Source organism: Schistocerca piceifrons, chromosome 7, assembly GCF_021461385.2.
Source record: "Schistocerca piceifrons isolate TAMUIC-IGC-003096 chromosome 7, iqSchPice1.1, whole genome shotgun sequence".
NCBI classification, from domain to species: Eukaryota; Metazoa; Arthropoda; class Insecta; order Orthoptera; family Acrididae; genus Schistocerca; species Schistocerca piceifrons.
The window spans coordinates 494,472,727-494,484,828 of record NC_060144.1 but is presented as its reverse complement, the minus strand read 5'-3'; positions in this window follow the sequence as shown (position 1 = coordinate 494,484,828).

The window sequence follows — 12,102 nt, the reverse complement described above, 5'->3', positions numbered from 1 at the left end:
CTTTAGACCACTCTCCCACAGTGGCGTAATGTCAATGGTGCTTTACAAATCCTTCATACTGTACGCTTGCACAATTTGCTAGACGTAATTTCAAAGAAAAATAAAGATCTTCTGGATTCAGTAATCTGGCAAATGATTGACTTCAAATTGAATATGTGTTCAGAACATGATGTGTTCCTCCAAAACCCATCTTGTTATTCAGCTAAATTACTATGCAGTGCTGTTTCTACCCTGTTCAGTCTAATCTTGGAAAGGATGATATATTGAGCTTGTTGCAAAGAAAGTCTTCTGTTGTAGTTAGCAACTTGTTTGTCGCCATTCTTATGAAGTAGATGTACCAAGGCCACCATCCACCATAATGGAAGTTTTCCTGTTTTCCAAGTTTTCTCAAATATTGATTTTAGCCCTTTTATTAAAAAAATTAGTTAGAGACCATTCCAAAATTTCTGCTGTAATGGAGTATTCTCCAGTAGCTTTTCAAGCTTTTAATAACTTCTTCAGTTTCTGTGATAGTTGTGGTGGAATCTTCTTCTAGATTTTCATGAGTGCTTGAGGATTCGATCTCATGGATTGGTTCTAGACAAGAAGATGATAAAAAATTTTTGGAAGACAAATCGGCGAGGCCTTTCCCATGCCCCTCTGTTGTTGGGTTTACATCTACAAAACTTTTTAAATCTCGCTTCCTCCTCCTCCAAAGATTTACTGCAAAATGACCTCATTAGTAGATCATCTACAGATGTTCTACAGAAAAGACTTTCATACTAAATTTCCTCGTACACTTACCTGTTTCGCCATCTGGCCTACAGCTTACGAATATATTCATTTTACATATATGCATTAAACTGTTTAAATATAACTAAATTTTATAACTAACTGTTTAACATTGTGAGGAATGTCCGCCCCGATAGCTGAATGGTCAGCGAGACAGACTGCCGTCCTAAAGGGCCCGGCTTCGATTCCCGGCTGGGTCGGGGATTTTCTCCGCTCAGAGACTGGGTGTTGTGTGGTCTCCATCATCATTTCATCCCCATCCGGCCCGCAAGTCGCCCAATGTGACGTCGAATGTAGTAAGACCTGCACCAAGGCGGCCGGACCTGCCCCGTAATGGGCCTCCCGGCCAATGACGCCAAACGCTCAATTCCATTTCCATTGTGAGGAATCAAGTGAGATAAGAACAAGTTTGAAAATCGAACACATGTCCACAAACTACCAGTCCCTGATTTACAGCACTCACTCACACTTCCTCTGCAACAACAGCTCCTCAATAATTGCCCGCATCTCGTGGTCGTGCGGTAGCGTTCTCGCTTCCCACGCCCGGGTTCCCGGGTTCGATTCCCGGCGGGGTCAGGGATTTTCTCTGCCTCGTGATGGCTGGGTGTTGTGTGCTGTCCTTAGGTTAGTTAGGTTTAAGTAGTTCTAAGTTCTAGGGGACTGATGACAATAGATGTTAAGTCCCATAGTGCTCAGAACCATTTGAACCAACCTCAATAATTCAACATACCTTACACTTGCACAATACGCTACACTCAATTTTAGAGAAAAATACTGACCTGGTGCTGTGAGGACCGTAGTTTTCGTAATGTTGGCAGGGGTGGTGTCACATTAGAGCCTGCGTAGCAGAAAACAGACAGTTACTTCGCTTTTCTAAGTTGTTCGTAGTGCAACTGACTTGTCATTTCACCATAGATTTCTCATTATCGCGGAAGGAGTGCTACAAAACATGTTTTCGTCTGTTTTATTTGCATACCGTTACGCATGCCAAGAGAAATGTCATAATTTTACTGCAATGCGTACAGTGTGCTGTGGCACATAAGCATGTGATAACTGGCCATCACTGTACATTATCCTTCGTACCACCAAAGGCACTTCTTTCAGCATGGGAGATAAAGTCATATGCCGAAACTGCAGATACTGTATGTATCACCTGTGAAATGTCGAGGAAGGGCTTTTGGCCCCACGAGGGGGTCGCAGCTAATCCTCGCTCACACACTGATGCAAGACCGGTCCTGATGGTTCGCTGCCACCCTACGGCAAGGTTTCTCGATAGCCCACAGATGGATGTTGTGAAAGTTGATGATACCATCTCTCGTAAAGGTAGCTTCGTCTCTGAAAAGTATGGATTTAAGGAATACCAGCACTGTGGTGGCCTATGCAACGGACCAACTAGTAAACCGTTGCCACGATGGTAATTCTGTAGGTAACTCATAATGGCAGATGTCGTGGGGAATGTTCCACATGGTTATCTGGCTTAAGTCATGCCGGCCAGCCCCTTGCCTGTTGCTGATACAGGGGTCAAATTGTACAGTGCTGAACACCTGTTCCTCCAAGGTTTGTATAGGTATTGGGTGCATCTGCCATTCAAGGTTATCAAGTCCCGTAAACGGGCCCACACATGACGATACGCTGTTGCAAGTAGTTTACGGTTCTGGTAGGGGATGCTTTTTCGGAACAGTTGTGCTGCTACCCGCCCAGTGCCTGTCTGCACGTAAACACAATGTCGGCTTGTTCTTGGTTGGTATGCCGGTCCATCGCCTTTGACAGCTGCACTGAACGATAAACGTCCACACCAGAGTGAGTCGGCAATAGCTGTGAAACGGATGCCTTCTAGTGCCAATGCGTGAGCGCGCCACCGTCATGGGCAACATAACTGTCGGCTTGAATGTGGACCTAAAACACTAGCACAGACAGAACATTCCCACTTGTCTGCTGGGTTTCCGTGTGTGTATTCAATCACTGAAACCTACACTTTGAAAGGTCTTTTCTCTCCTCCTTTTCTTGTTTCCTTATCCATTGAGGGACTGTTTCTTGCAGTGAACAATGTAAATGCGTTCCATCACTGTAAACGTTTATAGCTGCTGATACTAATTTTGCTATCCCGCTACTCTTAAACAAGGTGCAGAGTAATTGCGCACTGCTTTTGTTGAAATTCTAAACAACTTGAAACCAGCATCAGAAACGCTCCTTGAAACATTGTTGGAGTTTATAAGAGCTAGATTGGTTGATTTGTGGGAGGGGATCAAACAACGAGGCCATCGGTCCCATCAGATTAGGGAAGGATTGGGGAAGGAAGCCGGTGTTTGCATGAATCGAGTTAGGGAAATCACGTAAAACCTAAATGAGCATTGCTGGACGCGAGTTTGTACCGTCGTCCTCCCGAATGCGAGTCCATTGTTGTAACCTCTACGCCACCTCTCCCGGTTTATAAGAAGGCAAGGAGATATCAGCTGCATTGATTCTAACAAAACTGGTACCCTCCATTCTTACTGACAGAGATGAGATGGCAGGTGCTTCTGAAAAGAAGAAACAGTAGTTTCTCGCTCAGGATGCTACAAATTCACTGCCTGAACAAGTAGTTGGTAGAAGCGAGTCATGAGACCCTTCAGACACTGCCTGTAGAAAGTTTTAACATTATTGTAGCTTGATGAGGTAGGCCTCAGTTAAGTCTTGCGTAGTATAGAAGCCGCACTAAGTTTCAGACAACTAAGGGAAAAAAAGCCAGAAACGTTGTCAACTACATATTTCCCTGAAGGCGATTTTATCGCAACGCTCCCAGCTGGTCAAAAATAGCTAGTTATGGAGGATTTGTCCAACACGTTCCGACATCCGCAGAGTGGATGGAAGAGGGAGTATCAAATCTCCTCTAAACCTTCCAAAAAGTTCAATAAACAAGGAGTAAGATGTTTGACCTCATCATATGTGCAGGAACGTGTTTATGTAAGACCTTTGTGAACTAAGATATGGAAAGATAGGATATGTAATTCCAGAGGGATCCAAAATTTCGAGTGCGTTTCACCTGATTGTCCCTCATGAGACGCATGACCTCCGATTCTCAGTTCATATAAAACTTTTATGCTTTTCACTGTGTGTACCTCGAGTAAAAAATTTTATGTTAGATCCGAATTATTGTAATTTGCTTCTGTAATGTTATTGACATTAGTCTGGAATGCTAGTTTGTGCATGTTATTGTTATGATATGGCGTACAAGGTGTTCCTCACCAAAGTCATCAGGAGTAATTTCATCTGCATTTACCTAGATGTTTTCGATTTAATGTTTGTAATTTGTTGATGGTACACTGCAGAAAAGTTGCTTATCACACAGCTCTCAGAAAACAGCCCAACGGCTACACTCAGGCGCTACTGGACAGAGGATTTAATCTCTGCGTTTTGATTTCATCATCAGTACATTCCCATGAAGTTAATCTCACGCTTGACTAATCTGGGATTTGATCTGACGAAATAACATTTTTCGGGAGACATATTGAGTTTCAACTTTATCTTAGATAAGGATAGAAGCTGAAGCAAAGAATTAAGATTTGTACCACGGCCATGACTTGAAACCACGTCTCCAGTTTATGAGGCAAAAGTGCTCTCCATTACGTCACGCTGCTGCACAGATACCTCCGTCCGGTACCCTCCCTAACACTAGCTTCACTTCAACTCTTCAACCCATTTTCCCCCTTCTCACATCGCCACTTTTGAAAACAGTGAAAAACTGGGAAAATGGGCTGAAGGTTTGAACTGAAGTTTGTTCTGGACGTACGTAGTCCGTGCAGGTGTTGTAGGCACAATACGACGGTGCTGTAATGGCTGGCACACCTGCCTAAGCAGCTGAAGACTCGGGATCGAGTCCAAGCCGTGAAAAAAATTTTTATTCATTGCTACAGACTCTATCCTTATTTAATCTGAGGTTTGTTCGTCGACAAGACATATAAAAGTACCATTTTCAATCAGAACTGGGACGGCTTCAGTCGTTGGCACTAGATGTCGTCCTAGAAGCAAACCTTATATTTGGATAACTCCATATACCCATCACAAAAACCAGATTGAAATTATTTGTAGAAGATCCAGATGGAAAATCCTGGGAATCCTTAAAGGGACACCCAGTGTCATTTTTTCGTCGCCTAAGGATAATCACAGTGTTTAACGAATTTTATTGCAGTGAGTATTTAATGTGTTATATAGGACCTGTTGAGGAATAACAGCCGCGCGGAGTGGCCGTGCAGTTTGAGGCGCCATGTCACGGACTGTGCGGCTGGTCCCGCCGGAGGTTCGAGTCCTCCCTCGTACATGGGTGTGTGTTTTGTTATTAGCGTAAGTTTGTTTAAGTAGTGTGTAAGTCTAGGGACTGATGACCTCAGTAGTTTGGTCCCTCAGCCATACACACACATTTGAACATACATTTTTTGAGGAATAACAATTGTTTACGCAAGAGCAGGAACTAATAAGGTAGAGATTGTTGATCACCATTGATCTCCCACTGTGAAATAGATCTCCCAATGACTGATTGAACAAAATAACTACCTAGTTTCTTCGACATGCTTACATCCTAAATTAAATAACAGGATATAGAGCTGAAAATATTGATGTTACTGGACAGAAGAAGACTCGATAGAAAGTTATTAGATGTTTATGATAATAATTAAATCCTGTTGCCATACAAAGAAATCAATATATTAGAGATACTATGACATATTTTATATTTTTTTAAGAATTACTGGAAACTCACAAAGTTACTGTTGCACGGAATAAGTAAGTATAACGATATCGGTGTAAGGATTGCATCATCATAATGAGGAACTTACACATCAAGCACTGACTAACTTTAGATTGCTCAAACAAGCTTTAGACTGTTGGTGAATGGTGCAACCAGCCACAAATACTTTTAAACGTTTTATTTTAGTGCCATAACCGCTTTCTGGCTACCATGTCTGTTTTGAGATGGCTAATATTTTTCGTTACAAAGGTATTTTGATCAACAGCTTGTCGTCTGCTCCACGCTGCCCAAAAATATTTGAGTATTTAGTCCCACTTTAGCAGTTGTTTCGTTAATATAAATACGCTATATATATCGAAACCGGTTATGGCACTAAAATAAAACGTTTAAAAGCATTTGTGGCTGGTTGCGTCATTCATCAGCAATCCATATATACAACATGGATAAAAAAAATTAAAATTTATGTTTATGATCAACGCATATGCATTCATATCAGCCGGCCGCGGTGGTCTAGCTGTTAAGGCGCTCAGTTCGGACCCGCGGGACTGCTACGCTCGCAGGTTCGAATCCTGCCTCGGGCATGGATGTGTGTGATGTCCTTAGGTTAGTTAGGTTTAAGTAGTTCTAAGTTCTAGGGGACTGATGACCACAGATGTTAAGTCCCATAGTGCTCAGAGCCATTTGAGCCATTCATATCACAACAGACATTATAGATTTACAGATTATTTCTGTTGATTATTGTTTTAATTGCATGAGAATCAGGTCGTAGGTGTCGACATTTGCAGTGCAGACGTAATTGTGTAAAAAGGTAGAATAACCGAGAAAAATATGAGGGTAACGTATACTAGTCACCGTGATGTAGCATTTAATAATTTAATAATGCATCATGCTGTATTCAATAATAAGGAAAGAATGAAACGATTAAGAAGGCAGTGTATAGGGTGCTCCGAATTTATTCGTTCAAATTACTGCAAGAAGTACAATACATCAGAACCTATTTCGATAAGGGACATATAGTCTCCGAAGTCAACTAGTAACGTTAGGGAACGTTTTGTTAGTGGTGGTAACGCAAGCTGTTGAGTTGATTTCACTGACTGGGACTGTGTACTGACATTCAAAACTGTTCTTCGCACGGAACATGTGTTGCCTGAACTGTTGGAGAATGTACGGATGAATCTTGGACAAAGGATGTACTTCCAGCACGATGGGGCGCTGCCCCATTGCAGTATTGCCACGAGAAATCATCTGAAAGCCAGTTTGGGGAATCGGTGGATTGGCTGAGGCGACCCCATGGCCTGACCAGCCAGATCACCTGACATCACGTGTCTGGATTTCTTCCTCTGGCGGCATTTGAGGCAGCTGACGTACGAAACCATTGTGGAAACAGGAGAAGACGTCGTCGCTAGAACTGCAGTTGCTGCTGGCACCATTGCAGACATGTGAGGAATATTCTAAAGGACACGCTGGTCAACGCTGCGACGATGTAGTGTTTGCATAAAGGCCAAAGGCCGCGCATTCGAGCAGTTTATGTAGAGGTTGTTAGTGGGACCAAAGTTATGTCCAGCCCCTAGCGAATGAGACAGGAACTGAAATTTAAGGTAGAAAAACAAAAGCTGAAATGCTTAACTCCGTTTTCAACTGTTCAATAACAAAGGGAAACCCATGAAAATTGCCCCAATTTAACCCTCGCACCACGGAAAAGACGAGTGAAATCAGTATTACTTTCAGTGTTTGCGACTGAGTTAGCCCCTCTTCTGTCTATAACCTGTCGTAGATCCATCAAACAAAAAACAGTGCCCAGTAGTTCGAAGAAAACATTGGTAACATCCGTCTACAAGAAGGGTAGTAGAAGTGATCCACAAAACTACCGTCCACTATCTTGATATCAGTTTGTTGTAGAATCTTAGAACATATTCTGAGCTCAAACATAATGAGGTATCTTGAACAGAATGACTTCCTCCGTGCCAACCAGCATTGATTTCGGAAAAATTGATCATGTGAAACCCATCTCACACTTTCCTCACACGTCATACTGAAAGGCAGTCAGGTTGAAACGTCCCCTTAGAAAAATTAATGAATTACTGTGCTGATAAACCTCTTACATTATTTGATTTTCAAACAGCTGAGCAGAACTGAACGTACTCAGACATTTCGCTCTTTGCTTATTCTGATCAACACTAAACTGACACATAATATTTTTAGCGCAACACAATCTGACTTTCAATAATCCCTACAAAAGAATGGCCCTGACTAACATTAACCTATACCTTTCATAAATCACTTACCTCACAAAAATCTTCGTTACTCGAACTACTGCAATACAGCGAGCGCCACTACTGCCAGCTAAATAAAAGATTCAAACTACTGAAGGCACTAACTGCTGATAGGCATAGTTAGCAAATGAAAGATTTTGATAGAGAACAAACAATGTATTTACCTTAATAGTGTTCAAAAGTCATAATATATATAGTAGTTCATAGCATCCAGTCTTACAAATTTACTGTCTCTGATGGACACACGTCCAGATCATCCGCTCTCAAAACTCCGTCATTTCTCTCCCCACATCCACCACTGCTGGCGGCTCACCTCCAACTGCGCAACGCTACGCGCTGTTAACATCCAACTGCCCAACACTACAATGGCGACTATTCCAACAATGCCACCCAGCCACAGACTGCACACAGCACAGCCAGTGATTTTCATACAGAGCGCTACGTGACGTTACCAATATAAAAACCTAAACAGCCTACTTACAAGGTAGGTGCAGTATTTTTTGATTCCCGGAAAGCATTTAACTCAGTACCACACCTATGCTTTTTGTCAAACGTTCCATGATATGAACTATCAACTCATGTGAAATTTATAGCCGGGTTGAGGACTTTTTAGTAGGGAGGACAAAGCATATTATCTTGGATGAAGAGTCATCGTCAGATGTAGATGTAACTTGGGGTGTGCCCACGGAAGCGTGTTGGGTCTCACGCTGTTCGTGTTGTGTATTAATGACCTTGCAGACTTAACTGTAGCCTCAGACTTTTTGCGGATGACTCAGTTACCTGTAATGAACTGTCTGAAAGAAGCAGCATAAAAATTGAGACAGATCTTTACAAGATTTCAAAGTGGTGCAAAGATTGGCAGTCTGCTTTAAATGTTCAGAAACGTAAAACTGTGCACTTCACAAAACGAGAAAACGTAACATCACAGGTGGAATCAGCCAACTCATACAAATACCTTGGTGTAACACTTCGTAGGAATATGAAATGGAATGCTCACATAGGCTCAGTTGCAGGGAAGGTGGATGGTAGACTTCTGTTTATTGGTAGAATACTGGGGAAGAGCTTTCAGTCTACAAAGGAGATTGCTTACAAATCATACGTGCGACCCATTCCAGAATATTGCTGAAGTGTGTGGCAGCCTTACCAAATAGGACTAACAGCGCATATTGAATGTATGCAGAGAAGGGCAGTACGAATGACCACATGTTTGTTTGACCCGTGGGAGAGTATTACACTGATGCCGAAGAAGCTGAACTGGCAGACTCTTAAGGATAGACGTAAATTACCCCGAGAAAGTCTACTAACAAAGTTCCAAGAACCGCCTTAAAATGATAACCCTAGGAATATACCACCACCCCCTACGTATCGCTCACAAAGAGGTCGTGAGAATCACAGAGGCCTTAACATCACATTCTTCCCGCGCTCCATACCTGAATGGATCAAGAAGAAATTCCAGTAACTGATAAATGGGACGTACCCTCTGCCATGCACTTCGCCTTGGTTTACAGAGTATGGATGTAGAAGTGCTGCTGTTGTAATCAGCATGTTAAACTACCTTCTGTGTATGTCGACCGTAGGAACAGGTACTGCCGTCAGGTACCATATGCACCGTAATTGAATATATTTGTTTTGGTGTTCTCTACCTCCTGTATTAATTTGAACGAACTGTTTAGGAACACGCTGAATATTTGCCTTTTAGTAAGTAGTGGGAGAAATAGGTTCTTGAATTCAAGTATTCCACATGTGAGCTTCTCTTCGTCTCTCGAGGTATCTTGTGTCCTTGTAACACATCGATTAGAAGTATGTTTATAACATGTAACTGTGTGTCTCTAATTAATAATGTTTATTCTTTGTTAGTTAAGGTCATTGATTTGTGACAGGAAATTTAGAGTTCTGTAATGTATATTTATGGAAAAACCTAAATGAAATTTTAGAACAATGAAATTTTATAATATGTGTATATTTATAAGAAAATGAATATGTATTGGAAGCTGGTTCTTGCTTAGGGCACTTATATTGTAAAATGCAAAAGGTTAGGGAAGTCCCTCCTCAACGGAAGTGTCACGGCGCGACGTAAAAGGTGGTTCTGGCGGTCGAACTGGGAGTCTCCTTGGTGTGAACGGTAGGCAGTCAGTGGTTAGCCATTGCACGGTACACATCGGCGGTGCAATTGTAAGCCGCTTTGCAAGGAATTTTGCCTCGGATATGGATTTGTCTGTTGCATGGTACTCTCGGCAATAAGGAACGGCTCTATCACGTTAAAAATCCGTCGCCAAGACGAAATTTTATAGAGCATTCCAACATCAAGAGCTGTGAGTACAGTTAGCCGCCGCGTCGCATGCACCACAACTTCGCCACTGCTCCACCAACTTCATGCATACAGATATGTATCAGAGGAAGGACCAGTTAATTTGTGTGGGTGATTTTAATAATAATCCAAATTCTATAAATCTGTGTTTGGAACTTTAACTCCTATCCTGACCATGAACCCAAGCAGGCTCTTCTCCCAAGTGTTTATAAAACCGAGTTCGCTGTTTCAAATGAACTTGTGATTTATTTATGTTGGTCAAATGTGCAAAGAGTAACGAAAGTTTAAGTTAAAACCACAAAAGTGAAGTTAGTTAGAAATTTGCTAAAGTACTCTCAGTTTAGTGCAAAGTATCGTTTTGCAAAAATACAGTGCTAGATTGTGTAAATGCTACTGTCTAAAATACCTGTTTCACAGGTAATGAAAAAGACAAATAAGTTAAACTCATTTGAAACATAATTTAGCTTTGATTACGACCATGAATGATTTTTTCTAAGTTAATTGAGATCAGTGTTGATCAATTTGACTTGAAATGTAAAAATATATACTATTCCAAGTGAAGCTAAGAATTAACTTTGGTTGAATAAATTTTTGTAGGTAAAGAAAGTATCTGTGGGCACTTCACAGATTTTTTTTCTTTAATAGAATAAACTTTTCACGCTGATTAAGGCCACAGGAGCACGGTCTTTTAAGAATGCACTTCTGACCAAAAAGCAGTTCTGGTAGCTAGAGTCCGAGGTTTCTGTTAATCACGCCTTTTGTGTTACTGTACTGATATTTACATGGAAACTTTCATCCCCAGATTACTTTATATCTGACCGAAAAGTGAAACATCAATTTTCGCAGATTTCTTTTAAAAATTTTTCAATATAACGAAATTTTTTCTAAAGAGTTTTCATTCCCTGTTTCGCCCCTGTGCGGTTAAATTCCCTTAAACAGTAAGACAGATTTTTTTTTAAATTCCTAACAGAGAAGCCTAATAGAAAATTTCTTAAATTTAACTTTGAAATGCTTTTATATTGAAATAATTTCCAAAACTATCGATCCCACATTTCTCTCCTTTAGAGGGTGAATTTCCAAAAACACTGAAACACGCATTTTTTTTTTAATTTCTAACCGAGAAGTAAAATAACAATTTTCATAGATGTAGCTTTAAAAATACTTCAGCAGTTCTTTAATAATGATTTATTTTTAAAAAACTTTCCAGCCACTACTTCATTCCGATAGACGTTCAGTTTCCAAAAATTCTGAAACACGTAATCCTTTTTTTTACTATCAAAAACAGTCCTGATCACAATTTATTTATTACGGTGACCGGTTTCGACCACTACTGTGGTCATCTTCAGACCAATGAGTAAGAACCTCCTTATGCTGGAGAATCTCGAGCAGAAGGAGGTTCTTACTCATTGGTCTGAAGATGACCACAGTAGTGGTCGAAACCGATCACCGTAATAAATAAATTGTGATCAAGACTGTTTTTGATAACAAATATTTGTAACACATTAATCACTGTTCACTCCCGTAATGTATTCAAAAGTAACGTATTTCTTTATTTCTGACCAAATACACATTTTCATAGGCCTAGATTCAAAATTGTCTTATAGCGACGTATTTTCAAAATAACCTTTCATCGCTTATTTCACTCACTTAGGGGTGGAATTTCAAAACATACCTTCTTAAATAACGCCTGCAGCATAAGATCTACGCCCTCGACAAATTTCAAGTTTGTTTCCTTTGCGGTTTGGTCTGAGCGATGATGAGTCGGTCCGTCAGGACACTGCCTTTTGTACGTACAGGTACTGCTTACGAAACACTTGCACTTGCTGTGAAATTGCAGAAGTGTGAGCGGTTCGATTTTTGGGAGGTTGGAACAGGAATGCTGCAAAATTTGAACCCGGCAACAATTTTAAAATGACGACTAATAGGTGGTCAGATCCTGTTTCAAACAGTCCAAAAAAATATATAGTTTACAGTGACTTGCAGAGTGGACCTGTAAATGTTGAGGTTAAGAACACTCTGAATTGATC